At 41.6% G+C, this 20,275-nt stretch overlaps 1 long non-coding RNA gene and 1 other non-coding gene across 2 annotated transcripts in view; one reads left to right on the plus strand and one right to left on the minus strand.

Moving 5' to 3' along the window:
* LOC124615840 overlaps positions 1-20,275 on the plus strand; it is a 415,576-nt gene that overhangs the window by 234,021 nt on the left and 161,280 nt on the right. The gene's annotated exons all lie outside the window — the stretch shown is intronic.
* On the minus strand, positions 17,884-17,958 carry Trnas-cga. Its single transcript has one exon. It is a non-coding gene; the product is annotated as a tRNA-Ser (tRNA).

The following is a 20,275-nucleotide window of genomic DNA, read 5'->3' on the forward strand; positions in this document are numbered from 1 at the left end:
ATGTACATCACATCTATAGATTTCCATCTCATTCTGATAGTTCCTTCGTGGTGCTTCGTTATTTTGTGTTAGAGCTATTGAACAGACAACCGACTCGTGGAGATAACATCTTGGACCTACTGATAACAAACAGACCCGAACTTTTCGACTCTGTATGTGCAGAACAGGGAATCAGTGATCATAAGGCTGTTGCAGCATCCCTGAATATGGAAGTTAATAGGAATATAAAAAAAGGGAGGAAGGTTTATCTGTTTAGCAAGAGTAATAGAAGGCAGATTTCAGACTACCTAACAGACCAAAACGAAAATTTCTGTTCCGACACTGACAATGTTGAGTGTTTATGGAAAAAGTTCAAGGCAATCGTAAAATGCGTTTTAGACAGGTACGTGCCGAGTGAAACTGTGAGGGACGGGAAAAACCCACCGTGGTACAACAACAAAGTTAGGAAACTACTGCGAAAGCAAAGAGAGCTTCACTCCAAGTTTAAACGCAGCTAAAACCTCTCAGACCAACAGAAGCTAAACGATGTCAAAGTTAGCGTAAGGAAGGCTATGCGTGAAGCGTTCAGTGAATTCGAAAGTAAAATTCTATGTACAGACTTGACAGAAAATCCTAGGAAGTTCTGGTCTTCCGTTAAATCAGTAAGTGGCTCGAAACAGCATATCCAGACACTCCGGGATGGTGATGACATTGAAACAGAGGATGACACGCGTAAAGCTGAAATACTAAACACCTTTTTCCAAAGCTGTTTCACAGAGGAAGACCGCACTGTAGTTCCTTCTCTAAATCCTCGCACAAACGAAAAAATGGCTGACATCCAAATAAGTGTCCAAGGAATAGAAAAGCAACTGGAATCACTCAACAGAGGAAAGTCCACTGGATCTGACGGGATACCAATTCGATTCTACATAGAGTACGCGAAAGAACTTGCCCCCCTTCTAACAGCCGTGTACCGCAAGTCTCTAGAGGAACGGAAGGTTCCAAATGATTGGAAAAGAGCACAGATAGTCCCAGTCTTCAAGAAGGGTCGTCGAGCAGATGCGCAAAACTATAGACCTATATCTCTGACGTCGATCTGTTGTAGAATTTTAGAACATGTTTTTTGCTCGAGTATCATGACGTTTTTGGAAACCCAGAATCTACTATGTAGGAATCAACATGGATTCCGGAAACAGCGATCGTGTGAGACCCAGCTCGCTTTATTTGTTCATGAGACCCAGTAAATATTAGATACAGGCTCCCAGGTAGATGCTATTTTTCTTGACTTCCGGAAGGCGTTCGATACAGTTCCGCACTGTCGCCTGATAAACAAAGTAACAGCCTAGGGAATATCAGACCAGCTGTGTGGCTGGATTGAAGAGTTTTTAGCAAACAGAACACAGCATATTGTTATCAATGGAGAGACGTCTACAGACGTTAAAGTAACCTCTGGCGTGCCACAGGGGAGTGTTATGGGACCGTTGCTTTTCACAATATATATAAATGACCTAGCAGATAGTGTCCGAAGTTCCATGCGGCTTTTCGCGGATGATGCTGTAGTATACAGAGAAGTTGCAGCATTAGAACATTGTAGCGAAATGCAGGAAGATTTGAAGTGGAATGATCATATAAAATTAATTGTTGGTAAGGCGGGTACCAGGTTGAGATTCATTGGGAGAGTCCTCAGAAAATGTAGTCCATCAACAAAGGAGGTGGCTTACAAAACACTCGTTCGACCTATACTTGAGTATTGCTCATCAGTGTGGGATCCGTACCAGATCGGGTTGACGGAGGAGATAGAGAAGATCCAAAGAAGAGCGGCGCGTTTCGTCACAGGGTTATTTGGTAACCGTGATAGCGTTACGGAGATGTTTAACAAACTCAAGTGGCAGACTCTGCAAGAGAGGCGCTCTGCATCGCGGTGTAGCTTGCTCGCCAGGTTTCGAGAGGGTGCGTTTCTGGATGAGGTATCGAATATATTGCTTCCCCCTACTTGTACCTCCCGAGGAGATCACGAATGTAAAATTAGAGAGATTGGAGCGCGCACGGAGGCTTTCAGACAGTCGTTCTTCCCGCGAACCATACGCGACTGGAACAGGAAAGGGAGGTAATGACAGTGGCACGTAAAGTGCCCTCCGCCACACACCGTTGTGTGGCTTGCGGAGTATAAATGTAGATGTAGTGTACATTCTCCTTGACAGGACGTGACCGTCACCTTCGGACGCTGTCGGTTGGATATTTTTACTACTACTGTTCTTACGCCGTGTTTCATGGCTGCGAATCGTGCACCGTTCGTTGTAGACACGCTGGACAGCCCGCACTGATGCACCAACAAATCGTGCAACACCTGTCACGGTGTGTTCATCGGCTCATGCAAGCACGACAGCTGCTTTCTGCCATTCTGTCACGACTCCACGCCGACCTATCTCACTGCGATGACTCCACACATTACAAACACCATTTCGCTGCCGTAACTCAAACGTCAGTTCTGGAGGGTCACATGACCTCGTGGTACCAATTCCACGAACAGTGAGCTGTTTCAAGGTAGTAACTAATACTTTGTCCGACGAACGTACTACAAACATAATTGACACATACACGCAGAACCATCCTGCTGTGAGGATCTCCCAGTTATGACGCCCTGAACCATGTATGAAATTTCCCTTCTGTCTATTAACTGAGTCGATATGACGTATGGCTCGCTTCACACACTAACAATGAAATCACTAGCCGCTGTGTAAACGAACCTTTCACAGTTAATGATGGTGCAGTTATTACCAAAGGTGTGTAGAGAGAGAACATGTGCTACAGGCGTTGTGTCGGCCTGCGTGACAGAAGTTTATGGTGGTAACACTGATTTCTGTCGTCTTTAATTTCCAACCATTTCTTTAGGTTTTTGGTCCGAAAGTGACAAATAAGCATTTATCAGGCAACCTTTTTTGATTAATTTATTTATTTGGCTATATCGCAGCCAAAAATTCTCAAAAACAGAGGCGCAGCCGTCGATATGTACCTTCTACAGGAAACAACGAACTCTCGAATATTATTATATCCATGAAGGATGTATATTTGACGATCTCATTTACGTTCATAGGCGCCTGCACGGAATTGTTGAGTATATCGCAATATGTAGGCAGTCATGTTTCCTATAATCCAGGGCTTCCCAACGTGTGGTCCGCGAACCCCTCAGGGGTCCGCCGTTTCTTTCTAGGGGGTCCGCGGCCACCTTTCACGAAATCGTGTAAAATAATGAGTAAAATTATTGAATAAAAATGTTAAAATCAAATTAATCACTATTTTTTTTCGTGTGAAAAACATGTGTAATTTTACTTCAGGTCGTATTCCCAAGCAGCCTCTGCGGTTCCTAAGTGAGAACGCATACACAGTTTAGTGCCGAAGAATGCGGCTTCTCTGATCCGACTGTTTCGCAAGAATACGGGAGTCCTTTGTGCGCCGGCTCACGGCGCTAGATGCACCGAAACCTTTTACGCATGCGCGGAGCGAGCTTTGTCGACCAATCACAGCGCTCGCTGGCACGTATGCGGCCCCAGGCATCATTAAATGTTAAGCTTGCTTTGTCAGTGCACTACCTATTTCGTAAGTCGATTTTTACCAGTTTATTACTTATAACATGGATCAGTGGCTGAAGTCAGGATCATTGAAGAAGGGTGCAGTTTTTCCATCACCTTCACAACAAGGGAAGTTTCCAGTTGAAATGGATGAGGAGAGAGGACGACCAATGGAAGAACAATCACAAGAAGTTCCACAGCCGGATTTATTATGTGAAAACGCTGCAAGTACTCCATTGGTTGCAATATCCTGTGGAAGTGGGATAACGAAGAAGCGTAAGTACAACGAAAGCTATTTAGAAATGGGCTTTATGGAGACAAAGGAGGATAAAGCTCAGTGTGTAATTTGTGCGCCTGTCCTTCCGAACAGTTCAATGGTTCCAATTAAATTGCGCCGTCATTTTGAAGGTACTCACCCGGGCTTCCAGGCTAAAGACATCGATTTATTTAAAAGGAAGAGTGCTGAACTAGCTGCTTCTCAGCATTGCATGAAAATTCTTACAAAAACAATTAATGAACATTCATTAAAAGCTTCTTTCTTGGTTATTTATCGAGTGGCAAAAACAAGCAAAACTCATACCATTGCAGAAAATCTCATAATTGGATCGTTAATTTCAAGTTGTTTTCATTCATCTCTAAACCAAAGACTATTTATACTTCGGGCGAGGGGGGGGGGGGGGGCGGCAATTCGGAACATGGCAGTTGCATTAAGAAGCTTTCAGTTCCCATGGGTTTCGCTCTGAAATTTAAAGTTACTGTACTCTTGACTGACTAGGGGTCCGCCATGGATTTTAGACTGAAGAAGGGGTCCGCCAGCTGGAAAGGTTGGGAAGCCCTGCTATAATCCATTCAATACGGCCCGCCACAAATTTTTCTCTTGCGCCAGCCTTTGCAGCTGTGAACAGCACTTCCACCTACGTCCTAAATTATTTGCTGCATGTATTCCAGTCTCTGTCTTCCTCTACAGTTTGCCATCTACAGCTCCTTCAGGTACCGTGGAAGTTATTTCCTAATGTCTAGACTAATGTACTATCATCCTGTCCCTTCTCCTTGCCAGTGCTTTACATATATTCCTTTCCTCGCCGGTTCTGCGAAGAACCTCCTCTTTCCTTACCTTATTAGTTCACCAAACTTTCAACATCCTTCTGTAGCGCCACATCGCAGACGCTTTGATTTTTTTTTCTTTTTTCGTTTTCCAACAGTCCATGTCTCACTACCATACAATGCTGTGTTCCAAAAGCACATTCTTAGAAATTTCTTCCTGAAATTAAGATCTTTGTTTGATAATAGTAAACTTCTCTTGGCCAGGAATTCCCCTCTTGTCAGGGCTAGTCTACTTTTTATGTCCTCCTTGGTGTGTCCATCGTGGGTTATCTTGTTGCCTAGGTAGCAGAATTTCTTAACTTCATCTCCTTCATGATCCCCAACCCCGAGTTAAGTTTCTCGCTGTTATCATTTCTTGCATCCCTCGGGATGGTGGGGACGAAAGACTACATCCTTTCTAATCCGAGCTGTCCATCCTTGGTCTTCCAGTCTTATTATTTCCCCTTGGTTCTTGTACATTTTGTATATTACTGTACATTTTGTATATTACTCGTATAGATCTTACCCCCCATTTCCTCTCAGAATTTCGAACATCTTGCATCTTCGGACATTGTCGAACGCTTTTCCGTCGATGAGTCCTACACTATGTGATCAAAAGTATCCGGACGTCCCCAAAATACTCATGTTAGGTGCATTGTGCTGCTACATACTGCCAGGTACTCCATATCAGCGACCTCAGTAGTCATTAGTCATCGTGAGAGATCAGAATGGGGCGCTCCGTGGAACAGACGGACATCTAGCGTGGTCAGGTGATTGGGTGTCACTTGTGTCATACGTCTGTATGCGAGATTTCCACACCCCCAAAAATCCCTAGGTCCACTGTTTCAGATGTGATAATGAAGTGGAAACGTGAAGGGACACGTACAGCGCAAAAGCGTACAGGCCGACCTCGTCTGTTGACTGACAGAGACCGCCGACAGTTGGTCGTAATGTGTAATAGGCAGATATCTACCCAGACCATCACACAGGAATTATAAATTGCATTAGGCTCCACAGCAAGTACCATGACAGTTAGGCGGGAGGTGAGAAAACTTGGATTTCATGGTCGAGCGGCTGCTCATAAGCCACACATCACGCCGGTAAATACCAAACGACGCCTCGCTTGGTATAAGGAGCGTAAACATTGCACGATTGAACAATGGAAAAACGTTGTGTGGAGTGACGAATCGCGGTACACAATGTAGCGATCCGATGGCAGGGTGTGGGTATGGCGAATGCCCGGTGTACGTCATCTGACATCGAGTGTAGTACCAACAATAAAATTCGGAGGCGGTGGTGTTATGGTGCGGAACGCCGACCGACATCGATATCTATCCTCAGTCCAGCACTCCGTAAATAATGAGCTGCCATTCCCCAAGAAACTTTCCAGCACCTGATTGAGCGTATGCCAGCGAGAGTGGAAGCTGTCATCAAGGCTAAGGGTGGGCCAACACCATATTGAATTCCAACATTACCGATGAGGGCGCCACGAACTTTTAAGTCATTTTCAGCTAGGTGTCCGGATACTTTTGATCACATAGTGTATCAACGTGTGTTGATTTTTCTTCAGTCTTGCTTCCATCATCAACCGCTACATCAGAACAGCCTCTCTGGTGCCTTTACCCGTCCTAAGCCAAACTGATCGTCATCTAACAGATCTTCGGTTTGTAGATATTCGTTGCACTTCAGTCATCTTTCGTGGTTGCACGGTAGCGTAGATACCTTCAAGATTGTTTAGATTATGAGAACGCTATTGCTGTGTGACTGTCTCCCTAATTACTCAAATAGTTAAGGGAATTAAGTACGTACATCACAATGGTTGTATCTTCAGAAAGATGTTTACACAGTTGAATGGTTGTACAAACGAAAATTACTGAAAAAAAGTGCGAGTAGGGGACGCGATTGATGGTTCCGTACAAACTTATTATGTATGTTGACAGTTCGTCTCCAGGTTTTGATGAGTGAGTTCGCGATCGTCAAGATGTGTGACCTAAACGGCCGTATCTTTTGAATGCATTGAGTTACAATCATAGATTTTTTACACTGTAAGGGATCGCACACCTTCGTATTTGACATAGATTTCAATTTGATACCTCCACCCGTTCCTGAGGAAAGGGGGTCTTAACTGATGGTCGGACAGAGGGACGCATAACAAATGGCAAAAAGAATTTTTTTTCGTATGATATAATTATATATTTGCGATTTCCGGAGTTTATCCTTTACTTGTACTGTGAAACTTTGCTTCTTGCCAAATTTCAACGGGAAGTAATGCAGAATGCGAGAGAATTTTTAACAAAGTTACAAAGAGAAAAACTCAGTTCAGGTCCATGCTTCCAGAAAAGTCTTTGGAGAAATTTTTAATTTTAAAATCAGTTCAAAAAGACAAGTGCTTTGAGCAGAAATTTAGTTCAGGGTTTTTGAAGAAGGCCAAGTCAGATACGGGTGTGCTGAATAAGTAACTACCGTAATCAGACAAATTCAGACTGATAAACTATTCAGATTATTTTCAATTTGGGAAAGATGTCTTACGGATATAAGATGCGATGCAAATATGGGTTGCATTATGAAATGTAAAAGTGTTGTCGTTTAGCAGTGATTTATTCATGAAAAAAGTGTGTTAATGTCAAAACAGAAATCTAATAGACGTTAATTTGTTTTCTCGGATCGTAATTTCGAACTGTAGATCTCTCGATAGTGCTTCACTTGAATGTGTTTGAATCCAAAGAAGCCTGCACAGCTCATCATTTATGTTGTTCAGCATGTTGAATGATAAATTATACAGTCCGAAGACTCAGGTATGTCCATTATTTAGTATTTACATGTAAATAATAAAGCAAATGTAACTGGGTTGTTTTACTGCAACTTTAATCGTCATGGATGTGTTTTAACTCACAATAGTACACCGCTAAAATTCTCCTGATTTTTCACTTTTGAAAGTTGGCATATCTGTGTACGAATGATTCTCACTTTCTTTCTCTATCACCTCGACTTTAAAACGCGGGTCATCGAGCACCAGGACTTCCGCTTCTCGTGGGAATCCCTGTACTTGACAGAGATGTATTCCCTATCGGATTTTATATTGAATTTGAGATTATCAAAATGTGTGTCATGCAAGGACGTAACTTCTGATTTCACTCACTTAGAAGCTTGAATTTTTTTACACCGTCAAGGGACCGTACACCTAAGTATTCGACATATACTTCAACTTGATGTCTCTACCCGTTCCTGAGAAAGAGTGGTCTTAACAGACGGATAGACAGAAGATCCTATAAGGGACCCTTTTTTACCGATTGAGGTACGGAACCTTAATAAACTAGAAAGGTGCATTTCAGTTGTGTGTCAGGTGGACGCAAAGTATTATCAATGACTGAAAGTGCAGACAGAGTGTTATGAAAGCGCAGTGACACTTACAGCAGCCTGGCAATTACTGGAGAGCCACCGGACAGTTGGCCTCGGTGGCACGCTAGACACGTGTGGCGTTTAGGGACTCCGCTGCCCAGCGGGAGTCTCCTGGGTGGCGTTCATCGCCGCGAAGATAGGCTAAAGCTTTGACGGCGGGAAGTTCGCTGGAAAAACAAATGGCGCCAAATTTTTGCTGATCATAGTATGCTGATGATTATTCTCCTACTTTTTAAAATACCAGCTAACTCACTAACTTAGTTACATGTTCCAAAGATCATCTGAACGATTCTTTTATGGAAATGATGTGGTACGAGTCACTGTAGCTGTATAATGTTTAGTGTTGACGTGAATGAACATACTATTTTGTAGTCCAACTCATGCAACTACACATAAGAAATAGTTTCTTTTTCTTTTTTTCACTGTCAGTTCTTAAATAGAACATCGTCCATGCAATAGAGGAAGTTGTCCCGAAAATGATCTTAGAACTTGCTTTACTACCCATCAAACATGTTATATTATTGAAAAAATGATCAACAGGTGTTGTTCCTGCATATTGAACTCCAGTCTGAGCCACTGACAGCTTCAATAATGGGTATTAAAGGTCATTTTTTCCTCTAACGGTGTAGGTGACGGAAAAAAAATCATCTCTGGAGATAGGCAAACGCGCGTATACGAAGCTCTCGCTAAGTTAAGTGATTAATATTAAAAAAAGAGTTAATTTAGTTAATATTGTATTTTAGACTAGTGTATATACTTCTTCTCTAGACTGTCTATCGAAGGTTTCGCTTTTCTGACCGTATTTAGATCGAAAAGGAAGTATTTCGTAAATGGTCGGTAGTCGCTAGTTTTGTTTACGTTTTTTAGGTGTAAATTTCACGCGAGTGTAGATTTTCCTTTTTGACTAGAGTTATCGCTTCAAAGTCAAATTGATTCTTGCCGGTCATACAGTGTTTATGTAGTTAAAACTTTCGGAAGTAAGTTTAAAATTTTGTTTACATTGGTGTTTATTTACGGATTAGTAGGCTACAGAATACGAAACTACTGTGGTCTTATGCCAACTTATTCACTGCTTTTGCGCTAAGTTTGTCTTTCAAACCATGTGTGACAAATGTGGTGGTTGCCGTAGAATTTTGAAAGAGGGGGTGTTCTGCGTAGACTGTAAGTTATGGTTTCATTGGGGCGAATGAAGCGGCGAGGAAACGATGGAAGAAAATGAGGCTCTTCCATGGCAGTGTAGGATATGTAGAAAGGACAGAAAAATTGCGGAACAGGAGGTAAAATTTTGTGCCCTTATGACTGAATTAGAAAACGCTAACTTGGAATTACGCAGGTTAAGAGAGGAAAAAGAGACTGGGAACTGGGAAAAGTTAGGAAGAAAAGGGCAAAAAAGGGAAACAGTTGAAAAAACTCCAGAAATTCAATTAGTAAATCAGTTTAGCTTGCTATCTGAAGTGGAGGAAGGGCCTCATCCAGATACAGTTGAAAGTAGGTTGAAGCACAATATTAGCTTAAAGAAAAAAGACAGGTCGGGATCAAACCAGAATAGGAAAAGAAGAATTCTGCTTATAGGCAGCAGTCATGGGAAGGATGTGGGCCAGCAGCTTCAGGAGAAATTAGGTGCAGGGTACCAGCTCACAAGTTTTGTGAAACCAAGTGCTAGCCTTAGCTAGGTGACAGAAAACTTAGGTCAGCTATGCAGGGACTTTGAGAAGGAAGATAAGATGATTATAGTTGGGGGAGCAGGAAACAGCCTGGCTATGAATCCAAGATACAGTATTAGGAGTGACCTGGATAAAATAGGAGCAGAAACTGGGCACAAAAATGTGGGGTTTATGGAGGTCCTTCAGCGCCATGATCAGCCCGGGGTAAACACTGCTGTAAGGCAATGTTAACACTGAGCTGAACAGGATGTTCCAGACACCGGCAAAATCTCACATAAGTGTTGTCCCAGTAAATGCTCTTGGTAGGAGGGGATGCACTACACCTGGCCTGCACCTGAATAGGATGGGGAAAAGTAAGTTAGCTTCTCTATTAGCAGAAACTGTAAGTGGGTCCACAGTCACACAAGGGGTGACCCCTGTGGTTAATGGGTCCAGGCAGACAGGTTTTTTAGGTTAAAACCAAAGTCCAGACAGATGAGAATCCAGATAAATAGAATAAAAGAAACTTCACATACAGTTAATAGGGGTAAAGCTAAGCACAGTATCAACAAACTTCATCAAAATATCAGGGCAATAAAAAATAAAGTAGATGAGCTATTAGTGTGTTTAGATGATTCAAAAATAAGAATGAGATTGATATATTCTGGCTGTCTGAACACCGTGTAACTGTGGGAATGGATAGTGTCAGTATAAGTGGGTACAATTTAGCGTCTTACACTTGTAGATGTAGGATGGAGAAAGGAGGAGTTGCCATTTTCATAAGACAAGGGTATAATTGCAAAACTGTAGAAGCAAGCAAATTTTGTGTTGATCAGCTGGATAATGTGGTATTGATATTAGCAACAATCTACAGGCCCCCATTAGGAGACTGGGTGCTGTTCTTAAAAAAAGTTTGACTCCCTATTATGCTGTCTGTCAGATAAAAAGAAGTTATTAATCTGTGGTGATTTCAATGTAAACTTTCTAAGTAATTCTGATAGGAAAAGTGAACTAGAAGTGTTCTAACAACATATAACTTAGAATCAGTGATCAATTTCTCTACACGTATAGCGCAGGACAGTAGCACGCTAATAGATAATGTATTTGTACAGAAAGAGGATGTAAAACAAACATGTGCTTTCTCTGTGGTAAATGGATTGTCAGACCATGATGCACAACTGATTAACTTACAAAACCTAACAAGGTGTACGGTTCAGAAATCATTAAGTAAAAGTGTGAGGTCGCTCAACCCAGTATCTATACAGCACTTCAGAGAAAGCTTAAGAAATGTTAATTGGGGAGATGTATATAATGAGATAAATGCTAATGATAAGTGCATCATAATTCTTGATAAATTTATATCCCTCTTTGAACATTGTTTCCCAAAGAAAATTACTAAGTGTAACACCACACACTTTTCAAAGAAACCTTGGATTACTACAGGTATTAAAGTGTCTTCAGAAAGAAAAAGAAAACTGTATGAGACAGCAAGAACTAGTAAAGATCCAGAAGTAGTTTTACACTATAAAAATTATTGTGACATACTAAGAAAAGTTGTAAGGAAATCAAAAAAGATGTATGTTAGAGAAGACATTAACAACTCTGGCAATAAAATCAAATCAATATGCAATGCTGTTAGCAGGGAGACAGGAAAGTAACCAATGGGGTAAGTAGTATTACTGTTAAAGAGAACGAGACTATCCTAACCAACAGTACACAAGTAGCGAATGTACAACCATTTATTAAGTGCAGGAGAAGAAAATGGTGAGAACAGTTCAAAAAATCTAGGCAGTATATGGAAGAGTCTGTTTTGAAAAAATTTAGTCAGATTAAGTTTCACCTAACAACCTCTTGTGAAATAAGTAAAATTATTAAATCTCTGAAAAATAAATGTTCTGTTGGAGTAGATGACATCTCTAATAAGATATTAAAACAATGTGGAGCAATTGCAGCTGATATTCTGAACCACATATGTAATGCATCACTAACTCAAGGTATTTTCCCAGACAGGTTAAAATACGTCATTGTCAGGCCTCTCTACAAAAGGGGGGACACCACAGATGTCCATAATCATCGGCAAGTATCCTTGCTTACAGCATTCTCAAAAATCTTTGAGCAAGTAATGTACTCAAGAATGGTTAGGCATCTCAACAGTAACGGGGTACTTAGTAAATCACAGTTCGGATTTCAAAAATTCTGTACCACTGAGACAGCAATATACAATTTCACTGTCCACATAATAGAGTCTTTAAATAGAAAAATGTCACCAGTAGGAATTTTCTGTGACTTGTCCACAGCATTTGATTGTGTGAACCATGACATTATGTTACAGAAATTACAATTCTGTGGTATAAATGGAATAGCAAATGAGTGGTTTAAGTCATAGCTACAGAACAGGAAGCAAAAAGTTTCCTTATATGGGTCAAGTGATTTAAATAAGTTTGCCACTTCATCTAACTCGGGTGAAATTACATTAGGTGTTCCACAGGCTTCAATCATGATTACCCTTCTGTCCTTGATATATGTGAACGACCTCCCTTCCTATCTGAAACAGGAAGCTGAACTGTGTTTGATGATGATACAAGAATCATTATTAATCCAGTAAATGAAAGTCAAACTGAAAATGATACAAATAAGGTCTTTGAAAAAGTTATTAATTGGTTTTCTGCAAATGGGCTAGCTCTAATTTTCTGCTGCAAAAAGTACAGTTCCTTCAATAAATATAACACATCAACAGAAGTCAGTAGACAGGGTAGAGTATACTAAGTTTTTGTGTGTACATATAGATGAGAATCGTAATTGGAAAATTCATATTTTGGACCTCTTAAAGCAACTAGGTACAGCAACTTTTGCGATCAGAATAATTGCGAATTTTGAGAATATAGAAATTATTAAGCTAACATACTTTGCATACTTTCACTCTCTAATGTCATACAGAATAATATTTTGGAGTAACTCAACATTTAGACATAAAGTATTCACTGCTCAAAAGAAAACAGTTAGAATAATGTGTGGGGTTCTTAGTCGCACATCTTGTAGACATCTGTTTAAAAAAGATTGGGAATTCTTATGACAGCCTCACAATACATCTACTCGGTAATGAAATTTGTTCTCAACAACACAGACCAATTTAAAAACAACAGTGATATTCATGTTTATAATACCAGAAAAAAGAAAGACTTACACTATCCTTTGCTCAACCTATCTTTGGCACAGAAAGGGGTAAAATATGCTGCTACAAAAATTTTCGACAAATTGCCAGATGAAAAAATGTGTCTGACAGACAACAGTAATAGCTTCAAAAATAAATTGAAATCATATCTCCTTGACAACTCCTTCTATACCATAGATTAATTCTTGAATAGGAATAAATAAATCTATGAATACAGTATATACATTTATGCCATTTAAGGGAATGGGGTAAATAATATAAATATTAATTTTTAACTCTGTATCATAATATATATATATATATATATATATATATATATATATATATATATATGAAACAAAATATTTTAATATATATATATATATATATATATATTAAAATATTTTGTTTCATATATGCATTTCTTGTGCACTTGACACGTTCCACATCATAATGGCCACCGTACCATGCGATTGATCAATGGAACACGCAACCAACTAACTAACATCACCATCTTTCTCAAATTGTGATGCATTATTTATGACAAATGTCATTAGCGAATGTATGTATAGTGATGGTGCAGCTATAATGCATAAGTCCTTGAAGAGATACCTACAGGACAACTGCAGATGAAAACCAAATATTATTCTTTTTTATTGCTTTTGTGTAATCGATACTTTCTTTCTAAGTGGAAATAAGCAAAATATGTCAAGGGGCCGAGTCGTTTCTTTCTAAGACTAGCAGTTATTTGCAAAGAGAAAAAGTTCAAAATTTGGAATATTCTGCCCTATTTACAGACTCTTGTTCATGTGCTACACCAGTTGTTGGTATGGCATTGTTTGTTGCACGTAACTGAATATAATGTTTTCCCAAAATTAAGGTCCATTCTCACATAAATACTTAATAATTATTTGAAAAACATTATTAAAAATCTTTCCTGTTGCTTTCTATCTTATGTGATTTATTATAACACTAATGTCGTTCGCAAAAAAAATATCAATTCTGCTTGTTGAAAGTTAAGTGGAAGGTCATTCACTTATATGAGGACTAGGATTGGACCAAAAATTGAAGCCTGTAGGACAACCTTTGTGATTTCGGCTCAGCCACTAAAATATTCTAACTTCCCAACATTGAATCATTCAACAAAACTTCTTGCATACCGGTTGTTAACTAAGATTGAAATCAGTTGTGTGTAAAGCTGTTAGGTCCATAAAACTCAGATTTTTTTAAGAGTTGGGGTGGTCATGATTCTTCTCACTGTTTTGATGCAGCTCTCCAGAAATTCCTCTCCTACACCGAACTCTCTAACTCAGAGTACCACTTGCACCCATCGCACTCAGTGATTCGTCGGATACTTTCCAATTTCTGTCTTCCCGTATACGTTTTACCCTTTGCAGCTCCCTGAAGTGTAATAAAAGTTATTCACCAATATTTTAGCACATGTCCTATCAACCTGCCCCTTCTTCTTGTGTTTCCCATGTGTTTCTTTCTTCGCCGATTCTGCAGAGAATCTTCTCATGTCTCATCAACCCACCTCGCCTCGTGGTCTCAGGCGTCTTGTCACGGTGCGCGCGGCTTCCCCCGTTGCAGGTTCGAGTTGGATTAAGTAGTGTGTAAGCTTAGGGTCCGATGACCTCAGCAGTTTGGTCCCTTAAGATCTTACCACAAATTTCCAAAATTTTTCCAGTCCACCTAATTTTCAACATTCTTCTATAGAAGCGCATTTCAAACGTTTCGATTCTCTTCTGTTCTGGTTTTCCCACATCAATAATTCACTTCCCTGAGCTCCGAATGTACTTCCTCAGAAATTTCTTCCTCAAGTTAAGGCCGATGTTGGACATTAGTAGACTTATTTTTGCCCATAATACCCCTACTTCCTGTGCTAGTTTGCTCTCGACGTCCTCCTTGCTTCGCCCACAACGTTTTATTTTGCTCTCCGGGAGCAGAATTCCCCCACTTCATCGATTTCGTGTTCCCTAATTTTGATGTTACCTTTATCGCTGATCTCATTTCTGCTACTCCTCATTACTTTCGTCTTTTTTTGGTTTCCTCTCAATCTGTTGTGTGTGCTCATTAGACTGTTCATTCCATTCAACACGTCTAGCAATTCTTCCCCACTTTAAATGAGGACAGCAATGTCGTCAGCGTATCTTTTCATTTACATGATTTCGAACGGAATTTTAATTCCATTCCTAACCCTTTCTTTTGCAAAGTTTTCGGGTGTCCGCCTAGGTCTCATCGTAAGTTCTCCACGATATTTCGGCAGACAGACTCGTTGCCATCTTCAGATGGTTTCTAATGACTGCTAGTCTGATAGTGTCGGTAGCCTATATGCATAGGACGCTACCCCGTCCATCACCTCGCTCCATGGAGCATCTAGTATCATTTTAAGTGTTAGAATTCTTTCCTGGACGTATTTGTACGGAGTGTAATCTTGCGCAGCAATGAAACGTGAACGAGAAGCAGTTCGGGCTGTAAAATAATAGAATCTTTTGAAATGTGGTGCTGAAGAAGAGTGCTGACGGTTAGACAAATAGATCGCGTAACTAATGAGTTAGTACTGAACCGAACTGGGGAGATAAGAAATATATGGCACAACACCAGAGACTAAAACAAGGCTGTGGTCTTCCATCAGTCCTGTTTGGTGAACACACCTTAACAAAAGTTTGGCATGTCATAGAGTTTACTACAATGACCTCGTATAGTACACCCATTGAGGTTTCTATAATACCTTATTATCAAAACGAACACAATTCCTTCTCAAAACAAGATCTATTTTGGTTACTTACAAACAATCATTACAAAACAAAGCAGGCTCTTTCCTAAGCATACATCTTCCACTGTTCAAGGCATGCTCTGGATCAGCCCATCAAGCTTGGGGTATGAGGTTCAATTCGTCAATGCCAGCATCCAGGTCCTTAAGATTCGGACGGTGTGAAATAACCACTTTTAACAGGTCCCATGTATGCTCAACTGCATTCGTGTCTGGGAACTGTGCTAACCAATACATTCGATTGATGTTACATTTCTGAAAATACCTAGACACTGCTAGAGTACGCTATGGTCTTGCACTGTTATCTACTAAGATAAAGCTGTCGCCGACTTCACGTCTGTAAGGCCTTACAATCGTTTGTAGGAGCTCTTGGAGGTATCAGGGACCAGTCAAACTGCAGTAGATGGGAATTTGATTGGTCCGCCATCCCACCATTATTGCCGCCCAGAAGATTATACTTCCACTTGCAGACGGATGGACTTCCTGAAAGTATGGGCATTCTTGGAGTCGTCTAGTGCTTCTCCAAACCATATGCAACAGTCCAGGTCCTTCGACTGCTTCGGTTCCGTTGGTTCAGTGCAAAATTTCTCATTGGTCTTCTGTAATGAAGACCGCCCTGTTGCAATCTTCTTTGCACTGTTAGGTCTGAGATACGAATCCCTGTTGACTGGGAGAAGTCGTTTCCAATATTTCTGGCAGTTGGGCGCGTGCGTGTCGACAGTTGGAGGAAACGATCCTGCAATGCAGTGGTGTTGACACACGAGGACGACCACTCCGAAGCCTACCGTTCATATTTCCCATCTCTCTGTACTTTCTCCACACCTTAGACACACCACTTTGAGTGACATGTAACCGATCGACATCTTGCTGTGTGTGACCTGCTGAAAATAAAGCCACTATGCTGACTCTATCAAAGTGCTGTATTCCTCTGCGTGGCATGTTACTGCAGTGGTGAACATAAACTGAAGAAGCTGTTGTTGATACTGGACTACTCGCGGAGTGCCGCTGTGGCAACGGTATGTTTACATGACTGGGAAGCGGCCACAAATCATGCGAGCAGTAAACACCGTCCAGAATATGGTCTCTAACTAGATAATGCTTCAACTGCTTAGGTCAGTGAGACCTCTAGTTTCGTAGGCTATATTAATAACATTTCACAATATTATCGAATGGTTATGCCTGAAAGTAAAACAAAAGTGATGGCGATGGTAGGAAAACACTTAAAAAGAGCAGAAATAGTGATAAACAACAACAGAATAGAACAGGTGAATTCATTTTAACATCTCGGGACAGAGACATCAATACCCGAAACTAATTCAGATGTGGTTCAGCATACACAGAAATATAATGCTATAAATGTTTGTATAAGGAACTATCTTGGTAGAATTATGATGGAAGTGATAACATTAGGACCGTACAACGTACTGGCAATGCCTACTGTTATGTATGGTAGTGAAATCTGGATTCTAAGAACTGGAGCAGCCGAGATAAGATTTCTGGGTTCACTTCTTGGACTAACGCTGAGAGACAGAGGGAAAGCGAAAGGCAGAAACTACACGTAAAAACAACGGCCACAGATTATACACTACCGAAAAACGTGGTATGACCACGTCAAAGGGATGTCACCCAAGCGCCTGCCAATTTGGTAACAGAATGTGGGGGTAAAAACTGTAGAGGAAGAGCTGAATACAGTGAGTAAGTTCAAACGATGTAGGATGCGGTCGTTACCCAGAGATAAACAGACTTGCCAGTACGGAGCAGCATGGGGGGCTGTACAAAACAGTTTCTAAGTCATTCACTTGTCTTTTGCGCCACAGCGCAATTCGAGGGTTCACACTATCCTCTTCAGATGAAGAACTGTTTATTCATTCAGCTGGTGTTGGTGAAGAGTACAGACATCTTTTACAGTCGCAGACCAAGAGCAGTGTAAATTATTTTGTGTCTTTTGAGGGACGGTAGTGTTGTAAAAGGTCTACATGCTGTTACTTGATGTACGTCCTCCCCACTGCACGTTACATTCACTCTGTCACTTCATAGATACGTAAACGTAATGAGCAGTGGAAATGAAATACATCAAGTAACAGTATGCGGATTTTTTACTACACTATCATCCCTCAGAAGACGCGAAATAATCTATACTGCCCTTGGAACACGACTGTGAAAAGATGTGTGCACTCTTCACCAACACCGGCCACGTAAATAAACAATTCCTCACCTCCAGAATCAGATTTTCACTCTGCAGAGGAGTGTGCGATGATATGAAACTTTCCTGGCGGATTAAAACTGTGTGTCGGGCCGAGACTCGAACTCGGGACCTTTGCCATTCGCGGGCAAGTGCTCTACCAACTGAGCTACCCAAGCACGACTCACGCCCCGTCCTCACAGCTTTACTTCTGCCAGTATCTCGTCTCCTACCTTCCAAACTTTACAGAAGCTCTCCTGCGAACCCTGCAGAACTAGCACTCCTGAAAGAAAGGATATGGCGGAGACATGGCTTAGCCACAGCCTGGGGGATGTTTCCAGAATGAGATTTTCACTCTGCAGAGGAGTGTGCGCTGATATGAAACTTTTCTGGCGGATTAAAACTGTGTGTCGGGCCGAGACTCGAATTCGGGACCTTTGCCCTTCGCGGGCAAGTGCTCTACCAACTGAGGTACCCAAGCACGACTCACGCCCTGTCCTCACAGCTTTACTTCTGCCAGTATCTCGTCTCCTACCATCCAAACTTTACAGAAGCTCTCCTGCGAACCCTGCAGAACTAGCACTCCTGAAAGAAAGGATATGGCGGAGACATGGCTTAGCCACAGCCTGGGGGATGTTTCCAGAATGAGATTTTCACTCTGCAGAGGAGTGTGCGCTGAAATGAAACTTTCCTGGCGGATTAAAACTGTGTGTCGGGCCGAGACTCGAACTCGAGACCTTTGCCCTTCGCGGGCAAGTGCTCTACCAACTGAGCTACCCAAGCACGACTCACGCCCTGTCCTCACAGCTTTACTTCTGCCAGTATCTCGTCTCCTACCTTCCAAACTTTACAGAAGCTCTCCTGCGAACCCTGCAGAACTAGCACTCCTAAAAGAAAGGATATGGCGGAGACATGGCTTAGCCACAGCCTGGGGGATGTTTCCAGAATGAGATTTTCACTCTGCAGAGGAGTGTGCGCTGATATGAAACTTTCCTGGCGGATTAAAACTGTGTGTCGGGCCGAGACTCGAACTCGGGACCTTTGCCCTTCGCGGGCAAGTGCTCTACCAACTGAGGTACCCAAGCACGACTCACGCCCTGTCCTCACAGCTTTACTTCTGCCAGTATCTCGTCTCCTACCTTCCAAACTTTACAGAAGCTCTCCTGCGAACCCTGCAGAACTAGCACTCCTGAAAGAAAGGATATTGCGGAGACATGGCTAGTGAGGACGGGGCCTGAGTCGTGCTTGGGTAGCTCAGCTGGTAGAGCACTTGCCCGCGAAGGGCAAAGGTCCCGGGTTCGAGTCTCGGCCCGGCACACAGTTTTAATCTGCCAGGAAAGTTTCAATTCCTCACCTGATGACGACAGCGTGATACATCGAAACGTGTCGTGGAAAAATAAACAAGTGACTGACACAGAAACTGTCCGTATTTATCAACAGTCGTAGCCCTCATAATGCCGTCTGTTATGGACGAAATATACAGCCGTGTCAAATCAGTCTTTGGAATGAAGATGACAGCAGTAACAATATTATTTTGATATTGGGAATTGGAGCATCTGTGGCCCTTAGCAGAATGCTCCTACCCCATTTGCTCAAATCTGGAGGACTGTGTAGCAGCGAGGGTGGGCGCAGGGGTGGGGCGACGCAGAGAGAACTGGGTCGTGCCCGCAGGGACCTCGTCAGCACTAGCGCCTCATTATCATATTCCCTCCCCTAGACCCCCCTCACAATACTCCAGCTTCCTACCTACACCACTCTAATTACGGCGGCAAACGCGAAGTACGTGAGCAGTAATAATTTCGGAATATCAATTCATTAAGCTCTCTGTCTAGTTGAAAATGGTGTAGGTAATTAATTTTCCCTTATCCAAAGGCGGCACTGGCTTATGAGTTTCTCGTGAACTTTAGAATACACTATGTGTCGAAGAGTTTTGTGGTATGAGTTGCCTGCAAGCTCGTAGTGCATTACAGTATCATAATGAAGCTTTTAGGAGTGAAATGCTGTCCAGGTGACATTTTGTTATCAGGCCAAGTATGAAGTGTCATGTGTATCAAAAGGACTTAGCAAACAATAGGAGCTAAATGAAAAGTAACAATAATGAGTACAGGCTTTTCTCATCGACATCATGATCATTATCACCCTAATAAGTATTATGATAGGAGTATGAGGAAACACCCTTGTGTGTAAAACAAGTATACATTACAACCATGATTCGGTCAGAGCATAAGACGAGTGATAAACTGTAATACAAAGTGAAAAGAGAAACATCTAAAACACTACATTTGAAAAATTCAGAGACGCTATCAAACTGCACGACTTTCTCTTTTGGTTCTACAGACAGGTGTAGCATTACACCTTTCTGTCTGTGTGTTGTCTGCTGTTGCACAGATCCTGTAAGTCTGATGGCTCTTGATGGTAGTGGCCTTATGCACAGAGATAAGGGTGATGACTCTCAATGAGAGGAAGGCCCATCATTGAAATGATGAGGGAAACTGA

This window comes from Schistocerca americana, chromosome 5 (genome assembly GCF_021461395.2).
Source record: "Schistocerca americana isolate TAMUIC-IGC-003095 chromosome 5, iqSchAmer2.1, whole genome shotgun sequence".
In the NCBI taxonomy this organism is placed as follows: domain Eukaryota; kingdom Metazoa; phylum Arthropoda; class Insecta; order Orthoptera; family Acrididae; genus Schistocerca; species Schistocerca americana.